General features: G+C 49.2%; 1 protein-coding gene across 3 annotated transcripts in view; it reads left to right on the forward strand.

Annotated features, from left to right (window-relative positions):
* Positions 1 to 8,225: 8,225 nt before the first annotated feature.
* The window catches only part of PRDM10 (PR/SET domain 10), a 29,317-nt gene continuing 23,640 nt past the window's right edge, over positions 8,226 to 13,902 (forward strand). Inside the window, exon 1 of one of the 3 annotated variants that reach the window (XM_075839115.1) lies at positions 8,226 to 8,498. The gene's annotated coding sequence lies outside the window, so the exon portion shown is untranslated. The other 2 variants (XM_075839118.1, XM_075839117.1) reach the window with 2 other exon arrangements.

Genomic DNA, 13,902 nt, shown 5'->3' on the forward strand with positions numbered 1-13,902 from the left:
TAGAATAAAAAGTTTTGCAAACTTCTACTGCCTGTGCTGCCCTGATAGTTTGCTACAATGTATCAGTGCTGGTTGTATAATGCGTCAGACTGGGCACACGACTGTTTAGTGAATCATCTAGACTGGATACAACTGCAGCAAACCTTCAGTTGTGCCAGGCACAGGGTGGGTTGCAATAACAATGTTGTTCCCATTTACTGACAGCAAGCAGGTATTTTAAAAACGATGATGAATTGAAACACACAGTATATTAGAAAGTTACAGCAATTTGTATTGTACAATGATAAAGCTTCATTCTAAATATCCTGGAACTGCAGAAATCCTCTAAATGAACCTCATGAACGTCTCCTTAGTTTTCCACCATTGTGTCCGTGAACTCCTGGGATCACATGGAGCTTCACATTTGCCCGGATTCCTGCGCACGTCCTCAGTACAAGATGTCGCAGCCACGATTCCGATATCTGCACGTGTGCGGCCGCACCTCTACGACGGGACGCCGCCACAGATTTATCTTTTTTTAGTGATGGTCAGTGGCAGAGGTATACAGCTGTACAGGTGTGTATAGGGTGACAGGTGCATAAGTCTGGGGCGGACGTGCGGCAATCAGACTGCAGACGTGTACGCCACATTTAACCCAAACATGGCGCGAGACTCTAGACTTAGAATTGCTGCATCGCGTATAACGGATCTTGTGCAATTTCGTATGTTGAAATCTGCTCAGACACAACATGACTATAGACTGAGGACACGGGTTACATCTCCGTACAGCTGCGTGTCGCCGTCCACAGGAGTCACTCACGTTACATAAGCGAGTTTTGTTTCCAATGGAAATTCTTTAGAAACTTCCATCACCTAAACCCAGAGGCTTCCGAGTCACCTGTAAATAAAGTCATCATTGTATTGTAGAAACTTTTGCAACTTTCCAATAGTTTGAGTTTCAGTTCCTCACACTCTCTGTTTGCTGTCAGTGGATGGGAACACTGAAAACCCGTCCTGACCTAATCACTTCTTACAGCTGAGGGTTTGTTAACTGGAAAAAACAAACACAAGACGCCTTCACTAGTTATACACCGATAGATATCAGACTCCTGTGATAATGACTGAGCTTGAGAAGCAGCCAGGAGCTGGTGACGTAATATAAAGGTTCCCCACCCCCTCGTCATCCACGTAACAAGCAAATACAGAACCCAATTACCGGACGTGACTACTGCACGCTGCGTATAGCAGAGCTCAGGAGACTGCCCCCTGCTGGATGAAGGATAAAGGGAACCGGTCATTAGATTCATGCTCCCCTAGCCACAGGTGCGGGGGAGTGCAGTGGGATCAGGTCAGGATCCAGCCTCTCCCCGTTCTGCAAACTGGCTGTAATTTTAACAACTTTTCAGGAGAACCGGACAGATCCCACCCCTGAGGGGAGCCCCCCAGCAGACACTTCTCCCTGCGCCTGGCTCTCTTACAATTATGGAGGAACTTTATTAAGTAAAATGAACCAGAATTTTGGCACAAATTGCAGGGAAAAAAGGGGGTGTACATGGTGTGCGCCAAATTTATTACGTGTTTTAGACTTGTTTTGCGGCCCCTTGACAGTTTTGTTAACAGTCAGGAAAATCGATGTGATATAAAATAGTGTAAGGCCCATGCACACAAACGTGCTTTTGCGGCCCCGAAAATCTATGGGAGAATTGCGGCCCCATTCATTCCTATGGGCCCCTGCACACAACTGTGGTTTCCACGGTCCGTGCATGACCCAGGAGCCCGCACCGCAGGAAGAACAGATCTGTCTTATTATGGCCGTGTTCTGTGGTCCAGGCTCATAGGGAATAATGGAGGCGGCCATGTGCGGACGGCTCGCGGGTGTCACTCCATTGCCGGCCGACCTGAAAATCACGACCGTGGACATGGCTACGGTCGTGTGCATGAGGCCTAAATGTTTATTATAAATCAAAGCGTAATAAAATAAAACATAAAGCAAGACGACAAGATAAACAAAATCCCTCCTAGAAAGTATAAAAATCCTCGTAGATAAACATGAAACAGTCAATGGAAGTGCTGGCGCCAATGTGTGAACAGCGAGCAGCCCCAGAAAACAGTGCAATGAGGGGCAGATTAGCACTAAAAACCAGGCACATAGGGAAATGAGTAAAGAGTACAGACCAACGAAGGGAACCCTCATCCCCAACACGGCTCTCGCCACCTGATTCGTCCGGGCATCCAAAGTGTCTAGAAAAAGGGGCATGGCTGAGTGGGGTCATAACACACTTGTTAATAGTGCAGACTTTTTGTGCACAAAACACGGATGAGGTGACATATGTTAAAGTGCGTAACTTGTCTAGCAAGATGCGGCAACTGTATCATCCAGCGAGCGCCACTGTGATGAATTTGGTGCAGTTTCTGCCTGTCTGGTCTAGTTTTATTCTGACAATATTGATGAATCCCCCTCCATGTTTCCTCCACCATTGGTTCCCTGGGAGGAGGGAGTCTGTGGGGATTTCATGCTGCCCATGGTTGGGGTTATAATACACATGAGCTCTCTGCTGCCACCAAGTGGTGCTCATGAGCATTGTGACTGACCACTTGGTGCGTCGCAGTGAGTTGCTATTTGGCACAGATATGATATTGAGGTCACACATTTACCACGTGAGGTGCCGCTGACCCAGGACACGGTCTCCAAATGCAGTTTGCTCCAACGAAAGACTTGCAGTGTGGCAGGAGGTGCCCGATGCCATGCAGGCACTGCGGACTGTGAAAGGGTTTCCCCATATTTGTCCTCGTTTCATCCAAAAGACCATAACCCGTCCACAGCCAAAATACCTCTGGAAACCCAGAGTCCCATCCTTCATAACATCCCATCCTCAGAGCGCTGCCGCTGAACAGGCACAATGCGGCCGGATTCACACAAACCAGTGCAAACTCGGACGTGGAAAACGGATGTTTTTCAGGTTTGAGTTGCCCCCGTGCGGGACCCGTTTTTACATTAGACTTGAGTCTATCGAGGGATCCGTGAAAACGGAAGAAAATAGGACATGTTCTATTCTTCAACGTACCCTTCACACGTTCTGTCGAAAAACAACGGCCCCATTGAAATACATGCGTCCGTGTGATGGCCGTTGTATCAGAAGAGACGCGTGCTCGTCTGAATTCGGCCTAAGGGCCCATTCACACGAACGTGAGTAACATCCGTGTGCTGCGCATGGAAATGACGCGCAGCACACAGACCCATTTATTTCAATGGGGCCGTTCACACATGCGTGAATTCGCTCACTGCATGTCCTATATTGGTGTGTTTTCCACGCACCTACACGCCCATTGAAGTCAATGGGTGTGTGAAAACCGCGCACCGCACACAGATGTAGATGCGTGTGCGGTGCGTGATTTGTGCACCAATTCAATTTAAAATAATTAAAAAAAAAAGATGTGCTTTGCAAGTGCGTGAATAACACGTCACTCGCAAAACACACTGGTGCGTAACGCAACGCACACGGACGCACGTTTTCCATGCGCATCAATCTGATACGCTCATGTGAATGTAGCCTAAGGGTATGTGCACACACACTAATTACGTCCGTAATTGACGGACGTATTTCGGCCGCAAGTACCGGACCGAACCCAGTGCAGGGAGCCGGGCTCCTATCATCATAGTTATGTACGACGCTAGGAGTCCCTGCCTCTCCGTGGAACTGCTGTCCTGTACTGAAAACATGATTACAGTACGGGACAGTTGTCCTGCAGCGAGGCAGGGACTCCTAGCGTCGTACATAACTATGATGCTAGGAGCCCGGCTCCCTGCAGTGTGTTCGGTCCGGGACTTGCGGCCGAAATACGTCCGTCAATTACGGACGTAATTAGTGTGTGTGCACATACCCTAATAGTGACGGCTGGGCAGCTGTATAAGGACAGAACTGGTGTGCCAGCCGTCTTCTATGGACCATTACCAGCTATATTAATATAACCCTTTCGCTGCTAAAAAATACTTTAGAAGGGCCGGTGTCGTCTTATGCAGATAAAACAGATATAGATTAGTTCTGCAACTTTCTAATAGATTTTGTGACTCAATTCCTTACCATTTTCAAGATCCCTGCTTTCTGTGAGTGAATGGGAATATTAATGTAGAGTTTGAAACACCCCCCCCCCCCCACCTAGGATTTTGTGTTGTGAAAAGTATTAGGTCAAGACCATTTTTCAGCCCCAGGAACTAAGCAAGCATGTTCACATTCACTGACAGCAAGCATGTTCACATTCACTGACAGCAAGCAGAAATGTTGAAATTATGGGAATCTGAAACACAATGTCTATTACAAAATCTAAGAACTTTCCATTCTAAATTATTAAGATTTATTTACATAAAAATAGGAAGGTTCCTTTAAGTTTGGATGACAGGTCGTGGTTGTCTATAAACGTATACAGAACATTTATATCTTCATGTCTCGGTCTTCTCCCGCTGGGTGTGATCGCGGCTTCCCTTCCTGTGGCGTCACAGATCTGACGGTGGCCGCCGTGCGCTTCTCTGTGTTGGGCGGATCTTTCTTCTCAGGCAGTGGTGGTTATAAATATGATTCTTCCATGACAGTCTGCAGATCCGGCCGTCGCGGCTCGCACGCGTACTCACAAAAAACAGGGAAAAAACGGATAAAGGTCGGAGATGTGGCGATTACAGGGCGGAACGCCAAGGAAAGAACGCATAAATATATACTGAACACACAGTCTTCCAGTGGGGAACAATCCAAGTTACGATAGAGATTTTACCGCAATTCACACGTGGATCCATACCGCCATGTTCTTCTACCAACAGATCAGATAATTTGCGCAGGGCCACCACTAAATTTGATCCGACCGTGATCAGCTGCATCAATAAATAGTCTCCATGTCACAGATACAAAGAAACGATAGCTCTGCTCTCCTGTGGACGCTGTGACCATCACATAATAATCTCCGGGTCCAGTGATGATGATGATGGCGTGGATCCCCGTCACCTCCGCATTCTCTGGTATCACCCTCAGCATCCTCTCTGCCCGATTCTCCATATTCTACAAGTGGCTCATTTTAGCGGCGCACACGAGGTGACGGATCTGCAGCTCAGCATCAGGCCAACATTGTCCTCAGCGGTTTCTGCTTTTCTCTCGACTCATGAAAGTGACCGGGGAGGGGGCATCAAAGGGAAACTCCGTCTAGTCTTTAATTATTACTTATCCTCTTTGAAGAATCATATTGAGGGAGATTTCTTTCTATGTAAACCACGATTACAGGCCACGCCACCAAAAACAGCGCCATCATAGTGAGTACAGGCCACGCCACCATAAACAGCGCCATCATAGTGAGTACAGGCCACACCACCATAAACAGCGCCATCATAGTGAGTACAGGCCACGCCACCATAAACAGCGCCATCATAGTGAGTACAGGCCACACCACCATAAACAGCGCCATCATAGTGAGTACAGGCCACGCCACCATAAACAGCGCCATCATAGTGAGTACAGGCCACGCCACCATAAACAGCGCCATCATAGTGAGTACAGGCCACGCCTCCATAAACAGCGCCATCATAGTGAGTACAGGCCACGCCACCATAAACAGCGCCATCATAGTGAGTACAGGCCACGCCACCATAAACCACACCATCATAGTGAGTACAGGCCACGCCACCATAAACCACACCATCATAGTGAGTACAGGCCACGCCACCATAAACAGCGCCATCATAGTGAGTACAGGCCACGCCTCCATAAACAGCGCCATCATAGTGAGTACAGGCCACACCACCATAAACAGCGCCATCATAGTGAGTACAGGCCACACCACCATAAACAGCGCCATCATAGTGAGTACAGGCCACACCACCATAAACAGCGCCATCATAGTGAGTACAGGCCACGCCTCCATAAACAGCGCCATCATAGTGAGTACAGGCCACACCACCATAAACAGCGCCATCATAGTGAGTACAGGCCACGCCACCATAAACAGCGCCATCATAGTGAGTACAGGCCACGCCACCATAAACAGCGCCATCATAGTGAGTACAGGCCACGCCTCCATAAACAGCGCCATCATAGTGAGTACAGGCCACACCACCATAAACAGCGCCATCATAGTGAGTACAGGCCACGCCACCATAAACAGCGCCATCATAGTGAGTACAGGCCACGCCACCATAAACAGCGCCATCATAGTGAGTACAGGCCACGCCACCATAAACAGCGCCATCATAGTGAGTACAGGCCACGCCACCATAAACCACACCATCATAGTGAGTACAGGCCACGCCACCATAAACCACACCATCATAGTGAGTACAGGCCACGCCACCATAAACAGCGCCATCATAGTGAGTACAGGCCACGCCTCCATAAACAGCGCCATCATAGTGAGTACAGGCCACGCCACCATAAACAGCGCCATCATAGTGAGTACAGGCCACGCCACCATAAACAGCGCAATCATAGTGAGTACAGGCCACGCCACCATAAACAGCGCCATCATAGTGAGTACAGGCCACACCACCATAAACAGCGCCATCATAGTGAGTACAGGCCACGCCACCATAAACAGCGCCATCATAGTGAGTACAGGCCACACCACCATAAACCACACCATCATAGTGAGTACAGGCCACGCCACCATAAACAGCGCCATCATAGTGAGTACAGGCCACACCACCATAAACAGCGCCATCATAGTGAGTACAGGCCACGCCACCATAAACAGCGCCATCATAGTGAGTACAGGCCACACCACCATAAACAGCGCCATCATAGTGAGTACAGGCCACACCACCATAAACAGCGCCATCATAGTGAGTACAGGCCACACCACCATAAACAGCGCCATCATAGTGAGTACAGGCCACGCCTCCATAAACAGCGCCATCATAGTGAGTACAGGCCACGCCACCATAAACAGCGCCATCATAGTGAGTACAGGCCACGCCACCATAAACAGCGCCATCATAGTGAGTACAGGCCACGCCTCCATAAACAGCGCCATCATAGTGACCCCATTTATGCCCGTTTCCATATAGAATTCATATTATGTTGCAAGAACCAGACCCCCAACCCCCCGGTTTAACTAGACTGATCTCTATAGCAGCGGGTCTCTCCTTTACTTGTATGGGAATTCTGTGGCTGTCATTGCACACGGGTCACATCCTCAATAAGGTCTAATAGGTTATTTGTGTCAACCCATAAAATTAGGCCGGATCCAGAGTCCGCTCCAGGGGGTCGTCTCCTGCCGGAGCGTCGGGGCCCATTACTGTGTCACAGCCCAGATTAGCAGACGATCCTCTGGCGGGTCCGGCGCAGCGTTCACATCCATCCTACACCTTAAGGCCATGTTCACACGCAGTGAGAAAAAACGCCTCCAAATACAGAGCTGCATTCAAGGGAAAACAGCTCCTGATTTTCAGACTTTTTTAAGCCACTCGCGATTTTCGCTGCATTTTCTACGGCCGTTTTTGGAGCTTATTTCGCTAGAGTCAATGAAAAACGCCTCCAAGAACGTCCCAAGAAGTGACCTGCACTTCTTTTTCGCGGCCGTTTTTTTATGTGTAAAAAAAGCCGCAAAAAACGCTCCGTCGAAACAGAAAGCAGTTTTTCCATTGAAATCAGTGGGCAGATGTTTGGAGGCGTTCTGCTTACGATTTTTCGGCCGGAAAAACGGCCGAAAATAGGCCGTGTGAACATACCCCTACATGTGCATTTCGTTGCAGGAAGGTTTATCTCCCTGTAGGTTAGGACCTCCATTGGGCCGGAGGATTATGGACGGATATTGGGAGCAGTAGTCGGGTCACACTCCACAACGCGTTCCCATGCTAAAATAGAAGATGAAATTTGCCCTGACGAATGTGCAAGTAATAGGGGAATGAGGCAATAATGGCCGGATCATTAACCACGTACAGCACCGGGGAATATAATGGTGGTGCATTATACGGCTATTACAGACGGGTCACAGGTGCGCAGACATCTCAGCTATAGGAGGGCCACATAAGATACCAGTATTATAATGGCACATAGTAGGTGTGGGGCCCTATTACACATTTTGTACGGGGCCCCAGCAGCTTCAGGTTACACCTCTGGGATTACCCATCATCCTCTGCTTTTATCTTCATACATTGATACATTGTTATTTTACCACGAACATTCTGCAGTTCTCCTGGTGTCCTCTAGGGACGCACCGCCTGAAGTTCCAGTTTACATGCACAAGTGTCGCCATCTCTGATTGGCCAGTGACCCGTTTCAATACCAACAATGGCCGACCCGAGAAATATAGGGATAATTAGTGTGAAATACCCGAAGGTCCCGTTATGCCGGTTAATATCAACACCGTCACGACTCGGGAGCGTTCTCACGTTATATTCACAGTCTTTATAAACCGACGTATTAGACAAAATCTTACTTCTGCCTACGGAGGAAGGGGACCAATCAGTAGTCGTTATTCAGTGGTTGCTAGGCAGATTATGCTAATGAAGGGAAAGCCACCATCTCTGCAGCTACCATTCTGAGGTAAGAACGGGTTGGGAATTTTGATTTTAATTAAGAAATGAGAAGGCGGGAGCGGGGCGGCCCGGGCGCCGGGGGCTCTCAGATACCCCGAGGTAGGTCTGGGTGGGGTTATAACCGGTGGGCACCGTGTCTGGCACGTTTCAGGTGATATTGGTTTCCTCCTCGTCCCGCTGTGGGCTGGAGCCGGGGTTGTTGTCGTTATAGTCCCACCCAAAATGGCGACACAGCTTCCTTCCTCTGTACCCCGAGGCTGTTTGCGCTTCGGCCTGGGCATGGGGATAGCTGGTAGTCGTGACGGGTGTCACTGGTGCGGGCAGAGCGGCCGCCGGAGCGGTGTGGTGTAGGCCTCTCGCCCGCGTTCGCCCCACTGCACAGCGCGTTGTGGTATAGTCCATCCCCCGCCCCCTTAGAGCTGATGGGACGCCGCATCTTACCCGCACCGGCCGGGGGGAGCTGCGGGGAATCCGGGGATTTGGAGGGTACGGCTGCAGGGATGAGGCGGAGAAGCTCCGGGAGTGTCTGGCCTGTGATGGTCGCGGGATATACATGGCGGGTACACGGCTGGTGGAGATGCAATTGGGGCGGTGGGTGCCCCTTACCCTCCGTGTCCCCCCCCACCCACCTAAGGATGGGGCTGACCGCTGCCTCCGCTCTCAGACACTTCCCGCCGTTTTCATTCTGTCAGCTGCAGCTTAGCCGTCCTGCTCCTCCATGTCACCGCGGGGCCCTCGTGTCTATGAGGACATCGGGGGCCCCGGGTATCAACATGGCGCAAATAATATAATGTCAGGCCGCTAGATCTCCGTGTGTAATAACAGATCCGCATGCGTCACCTGTATGAGGGGCCCCATAATGTCCTGTGATGTATATAACATAAGGGGCCCCATGTGTCCTGTCACCTGTATAATGTATGAGGGGCCCCATAATGTCTTGTGATGTATATAACATAAGGGGCCCCATGTGTCCTGTATAATGTATGAGGGGCCCCATAATGTCCTGTGATGTATATAAGGGGCCCCATGTGTCCTGTCACCTGTATGAGGGGCCCCATAATGTCCTGTGATGTATGTATGTGTATATATAAGGGGCCCCATGTGTCCTGTATAATGTATGAGGGGCCCCATAATGTCCTGTGATGTATGTATATATAAGGGGCCCCATGTGTCCTGTCATGTATATAATATATGGGGCCAAATGTGTCCTCATGTGATGTGTATAATATATAAGGGGCCCCATGTGGAGGGGGTGATGGTATAACATTGGGCCCCATGTGTCTGGTCCTGCGATCAGGGGTCCATATAACTATCAGTCTGTCCGATGTTTGTGTCACGTTGAGCGTTTCCGTGTTGGACGCTGCGCCGTTCTCCTAATATATATAATGTCCCTGATGGAGTAAATGTAGCAAATTAGTCTCAATGAAAAATCTCCTGTGTTCTGCCTACGCTGACTTGTGTTTCCATGGTTACAGACTACAAACCCTGTAGTCTGATGCGGCGCGTCTTCTTGGTAGCACAGACGATGTCACTGATCCACTACATAGTAAATGATGTCATCACTGTGTATAATAACACCCCTCCCCCATGATTGTACGGCTTGCTGTATATCCGGCTCGGTCAGTCGTACGACGGCCGCCGTGTTGCTTTGATCTGTAAATGACGCTCTATTTTACATGCGCAGTGTTCTGGTGACGGTTAACATGGCGGCACCGTTGCGGTCACGTGACTATCTGCCGGATAAACGGGCGCTGTGGTGCTCAGCAGGTGGATGCCCCCCGCCTCCATTATACGTGATACTGACTCTTCTCTCAGAACGTTGGACACGTCGGCCCGGTCGTTACTGCGCAGATGTCACTGCGGCTCCAGAAGGGTGAAATAAATCTGCAGAGATCGAGACGAGCGCGCCAAACCGCAGGAGCCTGTTCTAATAGTCGTGGCTGCGCTCAGTAAAGGGGTGTCCAGTATTGGGCTCTGTTCACACGCTTACTAAAAAAATGAAAATATAGACCTGTATTCAAGGGAAAACCGCTCCTGGTTTTCAGACGGTTTTTAAGCCACTCGTGATTTTCGCTGCATTTTTACGGCCGTTTTTGGAGCGGTTTCTATAGAGTTAATGAAAAATGCCTCAAAACGGTTCAAGACGTGACATGCACTTCTTTTTATGCGCCGTTTTCCGAAAATGAGGCGTAAAAAAAACGCCCCGTCTGAACAGAACGTCGTATTTCCCATTGAAATCAATGCGCAGATGTTTGGATGCGTTCTGCTTCCGTTTTTTTTCAGGCGTCTTTCGAGGCGTAAACGCCCCAAAATAGGCCGGAAAACGACTGGTGCACATAACCTTAGAAAAACATGGCGGCTTTCTTCAAAAAACGGTGCCACACCTATTCACAGGTTGTGTCTGGTATTGCAGCTCCGTTCGCTCAGTGGGCCCATGGACCGGTGTGCGGTTTCTAGAAGTTTGCCGCCATGTTTTTCTGGTCCTGTACAATCCTCGTGTGCAGCACGTTCTGCCGTCCTCGTGTTTAGAGACAATGGCGCCTGTAACGCTGCACTGCGGGTGTTGTAGATCCAGCCCGGGGTACACGGGGTGCGGTCGGAGCTGATTATTGTTATCACGTGCCTGCAGCACAAGCTCTCGCCTCGTCAGGTCGGGATATGTTACTACTATTTCGGTGACCTTAGTCTCAAGCAACCAGGAGAAGATTGTAGGCACAACTGCGGCCATAGCCACCGATCACCGGCAATACCGGAGCATGACGACCTATAAGCTACGTGCACAGTGATGGCGCCCGCCCAGTGCCGGACCCGGAGATCTGCTGCTGGCACCGGACGTCTTGGGTTATATTCTCTTAGTGCCTCATGCACATGACCGTAGTATTTTTTACTGTCTGCAAATACGAATCTGTGGTCATCCGAATATGTCACACGCTGTCCGCAAATACAGTCCATAGTGCAACTATTTACGGATCCGCCCAAAAAAAAAAGGGAGGCAACAAATTATGTCCTGAACATGTTACAAACATGATTTCTCAGGCGCCGTTTTCTTGGGGAATCCCTTCCGTCGCATAGCAATGTTTCCGCAGTTACGGATGCACATCCATAGCCATCTGCAATTTTTGCACGCGCCAATAGACTTCTATGGGTGAGTCTGTGGCACAACTGCGGAGAGGGACAGGACGTGTTCTATATTTTGTGGATCATCTCTATGGCCCGGACACACATCCGTAAATTCATAGAAAGGTGTCCGTGGCCAATAGAAATTAATCCGCAGATTATCCGTAATTACGGATGACAACTACGGTGGTTTACATGGGGCATTAGAGATCAAACTGGATTCTGGAATGGTCTGAATGGCTCTTACAGTCCGGACTGCACGGAGGGCTTATATGTATTAATGGCTTCCTCTGCCAAATTATAACTTCTATTGTCTGTTAATAAATAACCAAAAAGTGAAACAACTTATTGCTAGGGTTCAATTTCTAACCCCGACTGACGCGTCTGCATGAGATCCATTCACCGCAACCTGCAGCAACTGTTTCTCAATGTGTCGTAATGACATGTATCCGCAGCAGCATCCGAGGTCCCCAGCTAACCCTGAGGTATAAGCAGCACCTCTCGTAATCCCTCTCTGGTGCCCGTCACCTGGTGGGTCCGACTGGCCCATACACATCCATAAAGTCCCGAGGCGAGGTCGGGGACAGCACGCAGTCCCAAAGGAGAACGCCCAAAACAATTCTTAAATAAGGCTTACTGTAAGCCGGGACGTTGCATGTTGGATTAGACTACACTTTCTTGGTCATTATCCCTGGGCTGTCGCCGACCTTGCGTTGGGACAATATGCCGTAGAAATGGGATCTATAGAATGTGAGGAACGGGAAAAGTGTGTGGTCTTGATAATATGTAACTGATTAGTCTTAATTAAAATGAACAAAATATATTAAAATACCTTTGGTGCAATTGAGTGTGTGTGAGTGACCCCCAAACTCACATACTAGGGCCAGCTAAGCAGTGTAGCAAAATTGTATCCCTGTCATTATAACCATATTGAGGTGATTGAACTGCTGCCTTTAGGTTTTCAGGCTGCTCTGTGTGTATGAGCTCCAGACAGTGGCGCCCCCTAGTGAATGGAGCAGCAATGTGGTGGATGCCGTCTGGGGCTGGTGTGTATTAAGCTGGGACTTGTGGTGTTCTACAGCGGCGCCTCAGCTAGGTAGCGGATGCAGCGATGCAGGACAAACGTCCGGTAAACAGCTGTGGTACGGACAATTCGGACCCCGGCTGAAGCGCTCCGTCTGTATCGAGCAGGGCGAGGGTGCGGCTGGCTCCGCCCAATTTTTTTATTTTAATATATTTTGTTCATTTTAATTAAAATTAATAAAAGTTACATATTATCAAGACCACACACTTTTCCCCTTACCCTTTCCTCACTTTCTATATACTTACCCAGGTGGTGTACAGCATTGTGCTCTACCCTTCACATGTGCGATAGGTGGTCTTTCACGTATTACTTAGAAATGTGATCTATCCTGAGCGTCCGGAGTTTCTGTACTTTATGCACTATCAGCGCTGGGGGCGAGCAACGTTGAGATATATTTAGTGAACACAGGTCTGCAGCAATTACAGAAAAAAACGAAGTACCCCCCTCATCCGGCATGTTTCACCAACACTGACGTCTTCAGGGGAAATGGGACGCGTGTTTGGGAAACCTATTTGGATAAAAGGTTAACCTTAATACATCTTGCAGGTCACTGAGTCATGTCCGATGTTCTCGCGGGGGGTCTGTGACCACCAGAATGTGCTCTCCTGAGTGTCCCGTCCCTTCATCTCTTGAGTTACATCTTCAGGCTCCAAATCTTGTAAAACCCCATTCGGTGGCAATGGACTGTAATGTGCTGGTATTATCCGAGGTCTTTTTGCAGAATATTTCTTCGGTTATTGCAGAGTTGAGAGCGCGGCCTCCATCATCACCTAAGAGTCCAGCAGAAAAGCTTTATCAGTTTCAGGGTATGTGCACACACACTAATTACGTCCGTAATTGACGGACGTATTTCGGCCGCAAGTACCGGACCGAACCCAGTGCAGGGAGCCGGGCTCCTAGCATCATAGTTATGTACGACGCTCGGAGTCGCTGCCTCTCCGTGGAACTGCTGTCCTGTACTGAAAACATGATTACAGTACGGGACAGTTGTCCTGCAGCGAGGCAGGGACTTCTAGCATCGTACATAACTATGATACTAGGAGCCCGGCTCCCTGCACTGTGTTCGGTCCGGGACTTGCGGCCGAAATACGTCCGTCAATTACGGACGTAATTAGTGTGTGTGCACATACCCTCACAGTCTTGCTTGCTATTAACTGGTCTGCAAAATTTTCAGCAGAACAGTCATCCGGGTCGTTCATAGAAGACGATT

This window comes from Rhinoderma darwinii, chromosome 10, assembly GCF_050947455.1.
Source record: "Rhinoderma darwinii isolate aRhiDar2 chromosome 10, aRhiDar2.hap1, whole genome shotgun sequence".
Taxonomy (NCBI): Eukaryota; Metazoa; Chordata; class Amphibia; order Anura; family Rhinodermatidae; genus Rhinoderma; species Rhinoderma darwinii.